Source organism: Trachypithecus francoisi, unplaced genomic scaffold, assembly GCF_009764315.1.
Source record: "Trachypithecus francoisi isolate TF-2019V2 unplaced genomic scaffold, Tfra_2.0 Lachesis_group2, whole genome shotgun sequence".
NCBI lineage: Eukaryota > Metazoa > Chordata > Mammalia > Primates > Cercopithecidae > Trachypithecus > Trachypithecus francoisi.
The window spans coordinates 55,991,095-56,008,475 of record NW_022681465.1 but is presented as its reverse complement, the minus strand read 5'-3'; the positions used below and the strand labels follow the sequence as shown (position 1 = coordinate 56,008,475).

Genomic DNA, 17,381 nt, shown 5'->3' with positions numbered 1-17,381 from the left:
TGTTGAAGGGAAGTTCATTCCTGATTTGGCTCTCTGCTTGTCTGTTACTGTGTATAAGAATGCTTGTGATTTTTGCACATTAATTTTGTATCCTGAGACTTTGCTGAAGTTGCTAAACAGCTTAAGGAGCTTTTGGGCTGAGACAATGGGGTTTTAAATATACAATCATGTCATCTGCAAACAGGGACATTTGACTTCTTCTTTTCCTAACTGAATACCCTTGATTTCTTTCTCTTGCCTGATTGCCCTAGCCAGAACTTCCACCACTATGTTGATAGGAGTGGTGAGAGAGGGCATCCCGTCTTGTGCAGTTTTCAAAGGGAATTTTCCAGTTTTTGCCCATTCAGTATGATATTAGCTGGGTTTGTCATAAATAGCTCTATTATTTGGAGGTACGTTCCATAATACCGAAATTTATTGAGCGTTTTTAGCATGAAGGGCTGTTGAAATTTGTCAAAAGCTTTTCGCATCTATGAGATAATCATGTGGTTCTTGACTTTGGTTCTGTTTATATGCTGGATTATGTTTATTGATTTGTGAATGTTGAATCACCCTTGCATCCCAGGGATGAAGCCCACTTGATCATGGTGGATAAGCTTTTTGATGTGCTGCTGAATCCGGTTTGCCAGTATTTTATTGAGGATTTTTGCATCGATGTTCATCAGGGATATTGGTCTAAAATTCTCTTTTTAATGTAGGTGTTTGTCACTATAAACTTTCCTCTGAATCCTGCTTCTGATGTTCCCTGTAAGTTTTAGTATATTGTCTTTCCATTTTCATTTGTCTCTCGAAATATTCTGATTTCACTTTTAATTTATTTATGATACATTCATTGTTCAAGAGTATGTTGTTGATTTTCTGTGTATCAGCATGGTTTCTGAAGTTTCTCCTGTCATCGATGTCTAGTTTCATACCATTGTGGTCAGAAATAATACTTGACATTATTTCAATTTGCTTTAAATTTGTTAAGTCTTATTTTGGCCTAACATATGGACTATCTTAGAGAATGTTTCATGTGCATGGGAGAAGAATGTGTATTCTGCTTCTGTTAAGTAAGAAATTTTTCATATACCTATTAGGCCCATTTTGTCTCCAAAGCAGTTGAATTGCAGTATTTCCTTATTACTTCTCTGTCTGGTTGTTCTGACCACTGTTGAGAGTGGAGTATTGAAGGCCTTCAATATTATTGTTAGCTATTTCTCCCTTTATTCCCCTTAGTATTTGCTACATATATATTTAGGCATTCTGATGTTAGGTGCATATGTAATTGTCATATCTTCTTGGTAAATTGTGCCATTTATTATTAAAGTTCTTCTTTGTCTCTTGTGATTGTTTTCAACCTGAAATCTGTTGGTTCTGATATAAGTATAGCCACCTGTGATGTCTTATCATTTGCATGGAATATCTTCTTCCATTCCTTTACTTTCAGACTATATGTACATAGGCTAAAGTAGGTCTCCTATAGGCAGCACAGACTTTGATCTGGTTGCTTTTCCTTTTAATTAAATTACCCATTCTATGTTTTTTGATTGGAGAATTTAATCCATTTACATTAAAAGTAATTATTGACAGATAAAGACTTACTACCGCTATTTTGTTAGATGCTTTCTAGTTGTTTTGTAGACCCTTTTTTCCCCACTCTTGTTTATTTTTGTAATTTTCTTTAGTGTAAGTTTTAATTCTTTTTTTAAACATTTGTGCATCTGCTATTTATTTGTGTTTTGTGGTTTCCATGAGGCTTAAATAAAACATCTTAAGGTTAAAACAGACTATTCTCTGCCGATAACATTTTAACTTCAGGTACATAAAAACCTCTAGACTTTTACCTCTCCCCCTACATTTTATATTTTTGATATCACAATTTATATCTTTTTATATTGTGTATTTTGAAACAAGTTATTGTAGCTATTGCTATTTTTGACTGTTTTGACTTTTAATCATGATAGTGTGTGTATATATATGTATGTGTATATATGTGTGTATATAAATGTATATACATATATATGTAAACATATATATATATATATATGATTTATATAGTACTATAACAGCCTTGGGGTATTCTCAATTTGACCACATATTTACTTTTTCCAGTGAATTTCATATATTATGTTTTTGTATTTAATTAACATTCTTTTGTTTCTACTATAAGAACTCCCTGAATCATTTCTGGTAGTGCTGGTCTAGTGGTGGTGAACTCCCTCATCTTTTACATGTTTGAGGAAAATTTTATCTTTTACTTCTGAGGGACAGGTTTGGTAGCTATAGAGTTCTTGACACACATGTTTTTATTTTTCCACACTTTAAATATATCATCCCATTCTCTCCTGGCCTCTAGGATTTCTGTTCAGTTAATTGCTAATAGTCTAATGTTAATTCCTTTACATGTGTCTTGACACTTTGCTCATTCTGCTTTTAAAAATCTCTCTTGGACTTTAACTTTTGACAGTTTAATTATAATACATCTCAGTGAAGACCTCTTTGGTTGAAACTATATGGGACTTTTGAGCTTCACATATCTGGATGTCCATATGTCTTCCCACACTTGGGGAGTTTTCAGCAATTATTATAATAAGCTTTCTGTCCTTATCTTGGCCTCTTCTACGTCTCAAAATCCTATAATGCAAATGTTTGCGCATTTAATGGTATCCCATAAGTTCTATAGGCTGTCTTCACTGTTTTTCAATCTTTTTGTCCTCTGAGTAATTTCAAATGACCTATATTTAAGTTCAGAGATTTTTTTCTTCTGCTTGACCTGTTCTGCTGTTGAAGCTCTCTACTGTATTTTTTTTACTTTATTTTGTTGAATTAGCTTCAATATTTATGTTTAGTTCTTTTTTATGATATCTATCTTTGTTAAATTTCTCATTCCTTCAGATTTTGTTGAATTATCCTTCTGTATTCTCTTGTATCTCACTGAGATTCCTTAAGATTATTATTTTGAATTCCTTTTCTGTTAAGTCATAATTTCCTTTTCTTTGTGGCCTATTAGTGGAGGGTTATTGTGTTCTCTTGATGGTGTCATATTTCCTTGCTTTTTCATGTCACTACCTTGATGTCTGCATATCAGTTTGAATAATCATCTCTTCCAAACTTTACAGGCAGGCTTTCATAGAGAAAGACTTTCACTTTTATATCAGTCTTGGTGTGCTGGTTGGAAAGGGTATGGTGACTCATTCAAGTAGATACAATGGTATGGCCTCCAAGCAGTTTCTTAAGTTGTGACCAACATCAGCAAAGACTTTAGGTACCTTAGTGGCCTAGGCTGTAGAAGTTTGTGGCAGCAGTGGTGGTGGTAAGGTTTTTAGGGTCCTCGGTGACAATCAGTTTTGGGTTCCTCTTATTCTCAATTTATCCAAAATAGGAATATTTAGTTGAGCTGATCCTTCTTGGTGTTGGAATTGACATGGCCTACATGTAATTGCAGTGGCATTAGGTTCTAGGATGTAGGTGCTCTGATTGGCTGTGGAGCCAGGGTCTTAGGCTTAAGGTCTTGTGAACCTATTGTGACACCTGGGTCTTGTGGTGCAAGTTCACCCTCTGAGGCAAAGTTGGATGTAGATTGCCCACAAAAGCTGGGTTCTGTGACTCTGAGGCACCCCCTAGTAGCTTAGGTCCAGTAGTATAGATTATAGCTTTTGACTTTGCCACTGGGGAAGAAGAGGTACTCTGGAGGTTTGTGCCCAGGGAGCACCATATGGCTTCAGTTTTGGAACCAGAGCCAATAGGGTTCAGTAGCAACTCAGGTCCAAGGGTTATCCCCATGGAAAACCAGGCTCCCATGTAGTAGACCCTGGATCCTGTGATAGTGGGACTCAGCAGTGTCCCAGACTCTGTAATTGCAGGTGCAGTGGCAGCAAGATCACTATGTGGAGTGCAGCTGTTGCTTGAACCATGTTGGGGCAGGGGCAAGGGGACAGGAGGAGACAAGAAGCATCACAGCTATGATTTTACTCCCTGGAAAGAATGGTATTCATCATCTCAGACTCTAGGAAGCCAGTGTAACTCCAGAGAAACAGAGTACTAACACTATTTGGCCTGTACAGGAGGGCATTTTAGTTTAGTCGATGTTCTGGTTTTCTGGGATATGGGGTACCACATCAACTTAATCCTGGGAGGTGCAACTCCTCAGCTTAGTCCAGGTACTAATCCTTTGGTAACTAATGAGGTGATGTGCCACTTCAGCTCAGGACTGGGCATCATGTCTTCTCTGGGTGCCAAGGGATGCATGACTGCTCTGGGTGGCCAAGGCCCAGTTTCTTGAGAACCAGAATATTGCTTCAAATTAGACATGAATGGTGGCTGAGAGGATTATATGGGGCGACTTTGTCAAATAACCACATTTTCAGGAGGCAGAGTGAAGCTTCAGCACAGGCCCCTAGAGACAGGGCACAGCAAGGATTGAGAAAAGTAGATGGTACAGCTCCACCATGGCACTATTTCTTTGGAAGGGATTGTGCAGCTTTAGCCTGGGTCCTGATGTGCAGGAGGTAGCAGTGACTGGGAGGGCCAGATACAGCAGCTCCATCAAGGCACCATTTCCCCAGGAGGCAATGAGCAGCTTCAGCTCAGCCCCCTAGGGAGGCAGGGCACAGCTGCAACTGGGAGTGGAGTGGTTCCAGGGATGCTTGGCCCCACCGGGTAGAGTCTACCTCACAGCTTAGCTTGGGGATTTTGGGCCACCAGGCAGACGTGGTTCTGCTGTAGTGAAACCTGAAGGATGGAAGACTATGAGGCCACTGGCGTCCAGAGCAGGCCACACTCCAGTAGTTGCATTTCCAAGGAGGTGTAGTACAGTAGCTTCACTGTGCCTCAGGGGGTAGGGTGCAGTTGTGTGGACTCCAGAAACTTCCTCAGCTCAGCTTATTGTCCATGAAGGCTTCAGTGGTCTCCACTTTTGAGGACTGTAGATATTCATGGTGTTGATGGGGACCGCTAGGATTCTCTTGCTTTCTTTTTCCTAAGAAGGAGAAGTTCTTCTTGGTTTTGAGCTGATCCTGACTGGCGAATGAGGTGGTGGAGGCCATGGATTTTTTTTTCATTCTCTAGTGGCTATACTGAATTTCTGTGCTTAGCAGGGTTCCTGTTAGTCCTTTGATGTAATCTAGCACTTTTCTATCAACACATAGTTGTTATTTGGGGTGTCTTTGGGTCAAGATGAACACCAAGTGCTTCTAATCAGCCATCTTGTTGACATCACTTTCTAGCAAGGCTGCTTTCCAATACCAGTGAGTTAACTGGGTTCATTAGTTGCCTATGGCCACTGTAAAAAATTACTACACATTCTGTGGTTTAAAACAATGCAACTTTAATATCTTACAGTTCTGAAGGCCAGAAGTCTGACATGAGTCTCAACAGGTAAAAAATCAAGGTGTTGTCAGCACTACGTTGCATCTGCAGCCTCTTGGAGGGATTTGTTTCCCTGCCTTTTTCAGGCAAAAAGGGGTTGCCTGAGTACTTTGGCTTGGGATGCAGTCATCTATCTTAAAAGCCACCAGTGGCCCACAGTCTTTTCCAGGCTATATCATTCTGGTTCTTCGTTTTCATAGTCAAACTTCCTTCTTTGACTCTCTTAAGAATCCTTCTGCTCAGGCCCACTCTGATAACCCAGGATAGTATATCTATCCCCAAATCCTTAAATTTATCATGTCTGCAAAATGTAGGGTAATATTCACAAGTTCCAGGGATTAGGATGTGAGTATTAAGGTGTGAGGTGGGGCATACATTATTTTGACCACCATACCAGGTATTGCTCTTCAAGCTTACGGCCTCTCACCGTTTTCTTATGTCTATGTTAATATTTGATTCATTCATGTTTTTCTAATTTTAAAAATTTTGTTTTTTCTCCTTGTACTCTCAGTTCTCTCCATTTTCAATTTTAGAGTTGATTAACAAAAACTACCAGTGAGGATTAAAAAGAAATACTAATTTTTCTTCCATACATCTTAAGATCAATATTCATTTTCTAAGTAACCAAAAATAAAATTATCTTATTTTAGGAAAAATAACTGTATGAAATCAAGGAAATGAGTTATCTAAAAGCTGTCCTTTGATGCCTTTGTCTGGAAAATGCTAGTTTAGTGAATATATTATTAAAAATATTTTCATATGAAATCTTTGTAAGGTCTTAAAACACTAACTAAACCTTGATTAAATTTTATAGCCCCTAAAAGCTAGTAATATTTTCTATTTCCAGATGACAAAGAAAGTTGTTTTGTATACATAAGGCTCATTAACATTTTCATACCTCTAAAAATCTGCATGTAGTAATTATTCCAAAATAACTCTTGGCAAAACACACACGCACGCACACATGCACACTCACAGGCACACACACACATGCACTCCAAACTGAGCCCAGTAACAGATTTCCATCTCTCTGTCTGTTCATGAACAGTTAGCCATAATAAAACAATGTTCTCAAACTTATGGCTTTCTGAAAGGGTCCCCATCTCCTGAGTTTTGACAATGTTCTTTTTTGGATTAGCTCATCATGTTGTCATTATCATACCATATTGGAAATGAGCTCTGCAATTGTCCAGTAACTCTGCCTATAGTCCCTGGATAAGAATTACTAATATGTAATTCTCTGGCAAGATGCTTTCCTCTTTAGCATTTCACATGACCCTTAGCATTCAATCACCATAAGCAGTGTGGAGAGGTTTGCTAAAAAAATTGATATGTTCCTCTGGTAAGAGCACATGTATCAATTGATAAACAGTAAGCCGCAGGAAAAAGCATTTTCATTATTAGTTCAGTGCACCAATCATACCATCTAAGGTGCTTTTTTTCACAAATGCATAATAGAAGACAGTTAATGACCCTTATATGTCAATGCCAGCTGCATTCACCCAACTGTAGGGAGTTGTTTCTAGTTTAACCTTAACTGATAGGAATGGGAGATACTCAGAATCAATCAATGAATTTCAGAGGATTCAAAGAGAGATTCTCATATAATCCTAATGAATTCAAGCAGCTGGCATATGTACAGCTTAATGGCTGTCATAAATACAGTGAAGAGTTGAAACAGTGGTCAAGTTTCATTTTAGGATTTTGGAAAGGTCTTAGTTTTTTACAATGTTAAATCAAGACCAGATTTTGGAAAGCTTCCTCTGGGGAGTGTGTGTGTGTGTGCGCGAAGAGTAAAAAAAGAAGTAAACCTCTTCATAAAAGTTTTTTCTTCACCAATATTCAATTCTAAATTGAGGCCAGTTCTAGGATACCTGATGATGACTGATATTCTAATTTAAAAATTTTCTTTTGGTAATTGAGTTTTCAGATACATTTTCAACCTATTATATTTGCTATTTTATTGTATTAAATAATAAAACAAGAAATATATGTAGTTCTTTACAGTTTTCACAGCATGTTTTTATACTTTCTATTCTCTACTGCTCTCTATACAGTTGGATGCTGGTAGTTAATATTATGACATGCATATATATACGAAGGTCAGAGAAATTAACTTTCCTACCCAAGGCCACTGTACCTAATAATTTATATAAATTGAATTTTCCCTTTTAATCTGCTAATAACTGATAACATAGTCTTTCTACTTCATCCTGCTACTTGATTAGGTCTTTGTGTGCCAAAGAAGGACACACCACAACTCCAAATCACTCGAATTTTACAGAAGACCCAGACACTTACGGTGAATGAAGACAGGGACTGAAATATCAGCAAATTACTATACATGACTAAATATATATGAATTTTATATGAGCTACAGGAAGTCCTCACTTAACATCATTGATAGGTTCTTAGAAACCGCAACTTGAGTTGAAAAAATATACAGCAGATCCTCAAATAATATCATTTTTCCAATGTTATTTCATTATAACATTGATGAAAAGAAAGTCAGTTTCACTGAAAGTCATTTTGCCTAAAGTTGTAGATTTCAAGAACATATCAATGGCATTAAGTGAGGACTTACTGCACCTGGTATTGTTTGCTTATTCAGGACATCGAAAAGCTTTATTTTATTGTCAAATTACTTATATCAGGATCTATATTCTAGACTCTCATATAGTTTTAACAATTTGTCTTTATTCTTCATGACACTTATTTTTCATTATTTGGATAATTGGCTATTGAATTTTATTCACTTGGAAGGCTCCTCAAGAATTATAGCACAAATGTTTTTCAAATATGAAAGTTTGATTTTCTATAAGATTTACTTTGTGTTCACCAGTCTGTGAATAATGTCCTATTCTTTGTAAAAGAGTGAGACTACAAAATCATTCTTTATTAATTGTCATCTTTAGTGTAGCATGAAGGCAGACAGAGCAGGAATGTTCAGCTGGTCGTGGGATCTTTGCTGCAAGGCATATGTCTCCACAGTTCCTAGTGTGGTATTTTTGGGAAGCACACTGTGCATTGTATGTTTTTCCCTTACAATATAGAAAAGAAAAAATAAGCCAGAGTAACTCTAGAGAATTATTAGAATTCTGTTACCTATGAAATAATGTTCTAATCTTTTATTCAACAATTTTCTTTAAATATAGACTGGGTAAAGTGGTTCACACCTGTAATCCCAACATGTTGGGAGGCTGAGGCAGGCAGATTACTTGATGTTAGGAGTCCAAGACCAGCCTGGCCAACATGGCAAAACCTGGTAAAAGTATAAAAATTATCTGGGCATCGTTGCGCATTACTGTAAACCCCCCACTTGGGAGGCTGAAGCGGGAGAATCCAGAAGGCGAAGGTTGCAGTGAGCCAAGATAGCATCACTGCACTCCAGCCTGGGTGACAGAGTGAGGTTCTGTCTCAAAAACAAAAACAAAAACAAACCCTCCCCCAACAACTTTCTTTAAATATATATTGAAGACTTACAATGTGCCAGACAGGAAGAAAACAGATTCACACTCTTTACATTCATGAAGTTTATATTCCAGCTAGGGAGAACAGTGTTATTAAAGCATCACACATGTTTACAATGACAGAAATGCTAAGTGCTAAAGAGGGAGAGTACAGGGCTCTGTGAGGAAGAGTAGCCTGGACATGACTGGGCTCTCATACTGTGTGGGAAATTTACAGGGTTTGTCCTCCTTTATTAAAAATATGTAAGGATTGTTTTATCTAAATTCATGCCTTTGCCAAGCGTTTTCCTGCCTGTTTTCTTCTTCTCACTCAATATCCATCCATGTTACTTTTGACTAAAGAAAAATAGACATAATTTTAAGTTATTTTCATTACTACTATATTAGATTTCTTGCAGAGACATTTTCTCTTTTTCAAATAACCACCAAAGTCATATTAGATATTTCCATTCAGGGCAGATTCAAATTGGTGTTTATAAACAAACTATCTATTGTAAAACTAACACAGAAATATGAGATTTTTATATAATTGGCTCTTCTGAAACATCAGTTTCCTTTTCTGTATGAATAACACTATTCTGCAACATTTTGGAAAAAGATTTTAAGTCCTTGTTAATCCTAGCAAAATTGAGATAATGAAAAACCCTGGGCTAGGTAATTGCTGTGAAGAAATTCAAACATGTGTCTAAATAATTGTGGAGAAACCAAGTCTTGGACAATAGATTTTGTTTCCAACCTTGCTTGGTTTGTTCTTGTAATGCTGAGACTACATAATGAGAAAATTTCCTGGAGCAATAAATTACAGCTCCATTTTCCACTCACAGTATGTATGTATTCCAGTGCATTTTGCAACAAAATACATTTGTAAAATTTCCACATTTATACTCATTGTAAAATTATAGCTCTTTTGTCCTTGAAAAAATGTAAAATAATAGTCTGAGTCAGCCTGGCCCCAATTTTTTTTTTTTTTTTTTTGGAAGCAAGATGTTTATATAGCGTCTTGGCTGTGGTAAGAATATTTTAGAAAACTTTGGGGGAAAATGTTCTCACTTTCCCGTCTTATAGTCTGTTCTCCTCTGTCCCACCATGGCAAAGCTAGGCACCTCTTCTGTCTGCTTCACTGCACCTTGAAGTACAGCATTCTGTACTGAAGTCCTTCCTTTTTGTGTATGTATAGATACAAACAAAATACACACACACCCCATATATACATATATATATATATATATATATATATATATATATTTTTTTTTTTTTTTGAGATGCAATCTCACTCTGACACCCAGGCTGGAGTGGCATATTCTCAGCTCACTGCAACCTCCACCTTCTGGGTTCATGCAGTTCTGCCTCAGCCTCCCAAATAGCTAGGATTACAGATGTGCACCATCACGCCCAGCTGATTTTTGTATTTTTAGTAGAGACGGGGTTTCACCATGTTGGCCAGGCTGGTCTTGAACTCCTAACCTCAGGTGATCCACCTGCCTCAGCTTCCCAAAGTGCTGGGATTATAGGCATGAGCCACCACGCCTGGCCCCTTTTTGTATATTAGTATCACTCTCTTAAGATGCAAACTCCAGACAGGCAAGGATCAAGACTAGAATGCCTTTCTCTAAATGGAATCTCCTGCACTTATTATGTAATGGGAAGTCAAGAGGTATTTGCTGTAGTAATACCATCCTTTCATTTCTTTAGATTATAAAATTTCTTATAGGCTGTATATCAGTAATTCCCAGAATATATTTATTTTTAACTAGATATGCACACTATATGTTATGATTAATATTTATGAACACATAGTTGACAGGTGTATGTCATATATATGTTCATAAATGATATGTAGTAGAAATATATATTATATTTCTTTTGATAACATTGGCATACATTCTTTTGTTGTACTTCACTTTACTGAGCTTTCCATATATTGGTTTTTGTTTGGTTTGGTTTTCTATAAATTGAAAGTTTGTGGCAACCCTGCATTAAGCAAGTCTATCAGCGCCATTTTTGCAACATGTATTCACTTCATGTCTTTGTGTCACATTTTAATAATTCTTGAAAATTCCAAATTTCTTCATTATCATCATCTCTGTTATAGTCATCTGTGATTGGGATCTTTGATGTTACTGTTGGAATTGTTTTGGGGCTCCATAAACTGTGCCCATATTAGATGGCAAACTTAATCTATAAATGGTGTGTGTGTGTTGACTGTTCTCTGGCCATTTCCCTGTCTCTCTCCTTCTCTGGCTCCCTATTTCTTGAAACACAATAACATTGAAATTAATGACCCTACAATGGCCTCTGAGTGCTCAAGTAAAAGGAAGAGTTGCATGGTTCTCACTTTAAATCAAAATCTAGAAATGATTAAGTTCAGTGAGGATGCCACATTGAAAGATGAAATAGATTGAAAGGTAGGCTTCTTGTGAAGAATGGTCAGCCAACTTGTGAGTGCAAAGAAAAGGTTCTTGAAGGAAATTAAAAGTGCTACTCCACTGAACACACAAATGATAAGAAAGTGAAATGGTCTTATTGTTGATATGGTGAAAGTTTTAGTGGTCTAGGTGGAAGATCAAACCAACCACAACATTCTCTCTCTTTTTAAATTATTAGTATTATTATTATTACTTTTTGACGGAGTCTCTCTGTTTCCCAGGCTGGAGTTCAGTGGCGCGATCACAGCTCACTGCAACCTCTGCCTCCCAGGTTCAAGCGATTCTTGTGCCTCAGACTCCTGAGTCGCTGGAATTAGCCTGCCACCACGCCCGGCTAATTTTTTCTATTTTTATTAGAGACGGAGTTTCTCCACATTGGCCAGGCTGGTCTTGAACTCCTGAGATTGTGATCCACCTGCCTCGGCCTCCCAAAGTGCTGGGATTACAGGCGTGAGCAAAAGCCTATTTTAGAGTAAGGCCCTAACTCTCCTCAATTCAATGAAGGCTGAGAGAGATGAGGTAGCTGCAGAGAAAAAGTCTGAAGCTAGGAGGGTTTGTTCATGAGATTTAAGGAAATACGTAATCTCCACCACATAAAAGTGCAAGGTGAAGCAGCAGTGCTGATGTCTACAACTGCAGCAAGTTATAGAAAAGATCTTGCTAATATCATTGATAAATGTAGCTACACTAAACAGCAGATTTTCAATGTGGACAAAACAACCTTCTTTTGGAAGAAGAGGCCATCTTGGACTTTCATAGCTAGACAGGGGAAGTCAATGCCTGACTTCAAAGTCCAAAGAACAGGCTGACTCTTTTGTTAGAGGCTAAGGCAACTAGTGATTTTAAGTCGAAGCCAATGCTCATTTTCCTTTCTGAAAATCCTAGGGCCTTTAAAAGCTGTGTTAAATCTAATTTGCCTGTGCTATATTAGTGAAACAACAAAACCTGGATGACAGGACATCTCTTTACAGCCTAACTTACTAGGTATTTTAAGCCCACTGTTATGAGCTACTGCTTAGATAAAAAGGTTCCTATCAAAATATTACTGATCATTCACCATGCACCTGGTCACCCAAGAGCTCTGATAAAGATATTCAAGGAGATTAATGCTGTTTTCATGCCTGCTAATACAACATTCATTCTGCAGCCCATGAATCAAGGAGTAATTTCAACTTTCAAGTCTCATTCAAGAAATATCTTTCGTAATACTACAGCTGTACTAAATCGTGATTCTCTGCTGGTAGGCCAGTGCAGGTTCTTGTCTTTGCTGCACCAAAGAATTTGGAAGTGAGACCAAAGTGAAAGTGTAGAAACTTTATTATGGAGTGTAAGCAAATAGACACTCAAGAGAGGATTGTAGGTGTGCTCAAAAGAATGAGTCACAGCCAATGTGACTGGTGCCATGCCTCTGATGGATCTGGGCAAAGTAAATTGATAGCCTTCTGGAAAGGATTCACTATTCTAGATGTTATTAAGAACATTTGTAATTTACATTTGTGAGAGGTGGTCAAAATACCAACATTAATAGGAATTTGGGGGAAGTTGATTCCACTTCTCATTCCACACAGATGACTTTGAGTGGTCGAAGACTTCAGTGGAAGAAATAACTACAGATGTGAGAGAAATTGCAAGAGAAGCAAAATTAGAAATGGAGCCTGAAGATAGGACTGAATTGCTGCAATCTCATGATCAAACTTTAATGAATGACAGGTTGTTTCTTAAGAATGAGCTCGAAAAGTGACTTGTTAAGATGGAAACGATGCTGGTGAAGAAGCTGTGAATATTGTTGAAATGACAATAAAGAATTTAGAATATTACATATGCTGAGTTCATAAAGGGGAGGCGGAGTTTGAGAGGATTAACTCAAAATTTGAAAGAAGTTCTACTGTGAATAGAATGCTATCAACCAGCATTTCATACTAGAGAAATATTTTGTGAAAGGAAGAGTCAATAAATGCAGCAAACTTCATCATTGTCTTAACTAAGTAACACTGCAGCCAACCCCACCTTCAGCAACCACCACCCTGATCAGTTAACAGCCATCAACATCAAGGCAAAACCATCCAAAGCAAGGCTAGTCAGTGAGATGATCATTATCAATTTTTTTAGCGATTAAATGTTTTTAAATTAAGGTATATGCATTTTCTTTAGATATAATGCTATTGCATACTTAGTATAGTATAGCATGAACATAGCTTTTATAAGTGCTGGGAAACCAATTATGATTTGCTTTATTGCAATATTTGCTTTATTACACTGGGTGTGAAACTGAATATATTTATATCTATCTAATTTATTTATCAATCAATATAAAGAGTCCAAAAAGTAAGCTCCCTTGTGTCCAGAAATTTATATTTTGTGTTAGCCATGGCTAGACCTGTACCATTAATTTTGTAAATTCTAGATTCTGAGAATTCTAATTCAGATTCTAATCTGAATCGAATTCTAGAGTCTGAGAATTCTAAATTTTAAATCAGTGATGGTGGTTTGATTTTGTTTTTGTTTTATTATTAGGCATCATAGTAAAGTCAATGTTTCTTTTGATTTTAGGTTGACTATCAGTTGGGTTGGCTAAATAATTGTTGAAAAGTATTTGCTCAGTATTTCAATTTTTTAGCTGAGTTTCTATAAGGACAAATTAACTGATGTAAACACTCAACAAAAAGTTTTAAAAATCTAAAGTAATATATATGGCACACAACAGTCCATACATTTAGATTTTCTGTGTACTAATTTAATTTGCTTTTGGCGGGGCACAGTGCCTCACTGTAATTCCTGCACTTTAGGAAGCTGAGGCAGGTGGATCACTTGAGACCAGGAGTTCGAGAACAGCCTGGTCAACATGGCAAAACTTTGTCTCTACTAAAATACAAAAAGTTAGCTGGGCATGGTGGCATATGCCTGCAATCCCAGCTACCTGGGAGGCTGGGGCATGAGAATTGCTTGAATCTGGGAGATGGAGGTTGCAGTGAGCTGAGATCATGCCATTGCACTCCAGCCTGGGCAACGGAGACTCTGTATCAAAAATAAATTAATTAATTAATTAAAGTAAATTTACTTTTATACATGATGATACTTCATGTTATTTATATTTTTGAAGGTGAGTGGTTTTATATATGTCAGATTTTTTAGAAATACTCAGTGGAAAATGCAAATGATTTCTTTTCTTTTTTTTGTTTTTGTTTTTTTGAGAGGGGGTCTCGCTCTGTTACCAGGCTGGAGTGCAGCCGTGTGATCTCGGCTCACTGCAAACCTCCACCTCCCAGGTTCAAACAATTCTCCTGCCTCAGTCTCCCGAGGAGCTGGGACTACAGGTGCACGCCACCACGCCCAGCTAATTTTTGTATTTTTAGTAGAGACGAGGTTTCACCATGTTGGCCAGGATGGTCTCGATCTCTTGACCTCGTGATCCTCCCACCTCGGGCTCCCAAAGTGCTGAGATTACAGGCGTGAGCCACCGGTGGCACCTGGCTGGAAATGATTTGTTAAGTTGAAGAGTATTGTCTGCTATTTTTGTTTTTCATTTTGTTTTACCTGAATTGGATCCAGAGAGGCACAAACAGTTTTACGTTGCAGCTCTAAAGGATTATTGTGTAGCTTTCTGGAAGAAAAAGGGACAAACACTTTAATGTATTATATAAGAGAAATATGTAATTATCTTTCACATATGTAGTCTCTGTATCATGTAGTTTTAAAAATAGTAACATATTTTCAAGTCAGTAAAACTCAGTCATTAATTATCCTCCATTTGGTTAATACATTTTCTTCACCTCAATACTCGAATCACCTGCCCAGGGTAGTGGGAATATTTAAAAATCAGTAATGGTTCATATGCCCTCACCCAACTCCCAGCCCTTTGCAGTTAGGTGGGACCACATGACTGCTTTTGGCCAATGAGTGGAAGTGATACATTTAAATCTGTCACCTGATCCTCCACATCTTCCCTCCTCTGCATTAGTGACCTGACGTGCATGTGTTGAGAGGGCAGAGCCAAATTTGGCCCTAACTTGGCTTACTACAAGGAAGAATGCTCTAGAAAGCCCCAAACACATTAACAGTTTAGTGTGAGTTAAGCCATTGTTGTATTTAACCTCTAATATTTCTGAATCAATTTATTAACATAGGTTACCCAAGCTTGTTTTATTATGCTTTTGAAGACATTTTTAATCTTTACAGTAAATTTACCCCTACTTTGGTAACAGTCTGCCTCTTGTGTAATAAGTGTTTAGTTAATTCTACCTGTCATTATAGAAATTTGTATATATATATATATGTGTGTATATATATGTGTGTGTATATATATGTGTGTGTACAAATGTAGAGAATATTTATGTGTATATATACAAATATATATTATATATACAAACACATGCACATATAGAGAACAGAGAGATAAATACGGAGAATGAAAGTTTGATGAGGTCAGAGACCACATTCTTATCATTAGATACATATACAAAATGAGCAACATGTTTGCATGTTTATTTAATACAGATTTTTAAGTACTTCTGTGTGCATATCATTAGACAAATCCTGATGAATATAATTAAGAATTAAGACAAGAAATAACAGGGCATTGAAATAAAAAATGTCCAGGTGGCATGCATCCCATTACAAAGTTCACTGGTGTGAGGAAGGGAGAATTTCTACAAACAAGAAAAGCATGTATAAAGGGTCTGCGTCATGGAAGAGCTTGATTTTGAGAGAATGTGAATGCTCAGTGTGGTTGGTCAGCATGGGAGAGTGGAACAAGATGGAATCACAGAAGTCAAGAGTGGATAATGTAAGACCCTGCAGATGTAAGAATTTGGATGCTACAATAAATATAGTTGAAAGTTACTAAAGAGATAATGTGGGGTTACTATGAGATAATTGCTATTTTTAAAACTCCTAAAATCACTTTGTGAAATTGTTGGAAGATTGGTTATAATGAAAGGAAGGGAAACCAGTTAGATTATTTTGCATTGCTTTGGACATGAGTTAATGAAATCTGTTTATCACGGGAATAGAACTAAAAACAAATACATAAATGTATGTATTATTTGGAGGCAAAGCAAACAGTATGTACATGTAGATACAGTTTGGAATAGCAGAAGAGAAAAGTTAAAAGTGACTTCTAGGATTTGGTTTTTAGATTAAATCAAAATTATATGGGGTGAGCAAGAAAATTATTAAATAGAAAGCAGATCTATAGCCCTTAATATTTAAATGGCTTAGAACTTTCGGTTTTAATATTTAAATGCCTTAGATCTATAGGCTTTAATATTTAAATGTATTTGATCTATAGGCTTTAATATTTAGATACTCAGCCTGTGATATTATTACTTCAAAATATAAGATAACCAAATCCAATTCTATGCTCTATTATTTCATTCATGATATAATAAGCTGATACCACATGTATTAGTTTGTTCTCATACTGCTATAAAAAACGACCTGATACTGGCCGGGTGCGATGGCTCATGCCTGTAATCCCAGCACTTTGGGAGGCTGAGACGAATGGATCACGAGGTCAGGAGATCGAGACCATCCTAGTTAACACAGTGAAACCCCGTCTCTACTAAAAATACAAAAAATTAGCCAGGCGTTGTGGCAAGCACCTGTAGTCCCAGCTGCTCGGGAGGCTGAGGCAGGAGAATGCGTGAATCCGGGAGGCAGAACTTGCAGTGAGCCGAGATCGTGCCACTGCACTCCAGCCTGGACAACCGCGTGAGACTCCGTCTCAAAACAAACAAACAAACAAAAAACAAGAAAACAAAACAGAAAGAAAACTACCTGAGACTGGAGAATTTATAAGGAAAAGAATTTTAATTGACTCACAATTCCACAGGCTATACAGAAGACATGGCTGGAGAAGCCTCAGGAACTTACAATCATGGTGGAAGGGCAAAGGGGAAGCAAGCATGTATTCACATGGTTGCAGGAGAGAGTGTGTGAAGGAGGAAGTGCTACACACTTTTAAACAACCAGATCTCACGAGGCACTATCATGAGAAGAGCACGGGGAAAATCCACCTCCATGATCAAATCACCTCCCACCAGGTCCTTCTCCCAACACTGGGATTACAATTCAACATGAGATTTGGGTGGAAACACAGAGCCATACCATATCACCACATTCAAAACATGACGTCTAA

General features: G+C 37.3%; 1 long non-coding RNA gene across 1 annotated transcript in view; it reads left to right on the top strand.

The window, feature by feature from the left end:
* Positions 1-12,998, top strand: part of LOC117064973 — a 201,233-nt gene extending 188,235 nt beyond the window's left edge. The window contains exon 3 of the long non-coding RNA XR_004429774.1: positions 12,814-12,998. This is a non-coding gene — a long non-coding RNA (uncharacterized LOC117064973). The remainder of the gene's footprint in view (positions 1-12,813) is intronic.
* The last annotated feature ends 4,383 nt before the right edge of the window (positions 12,999-17,381 follow it).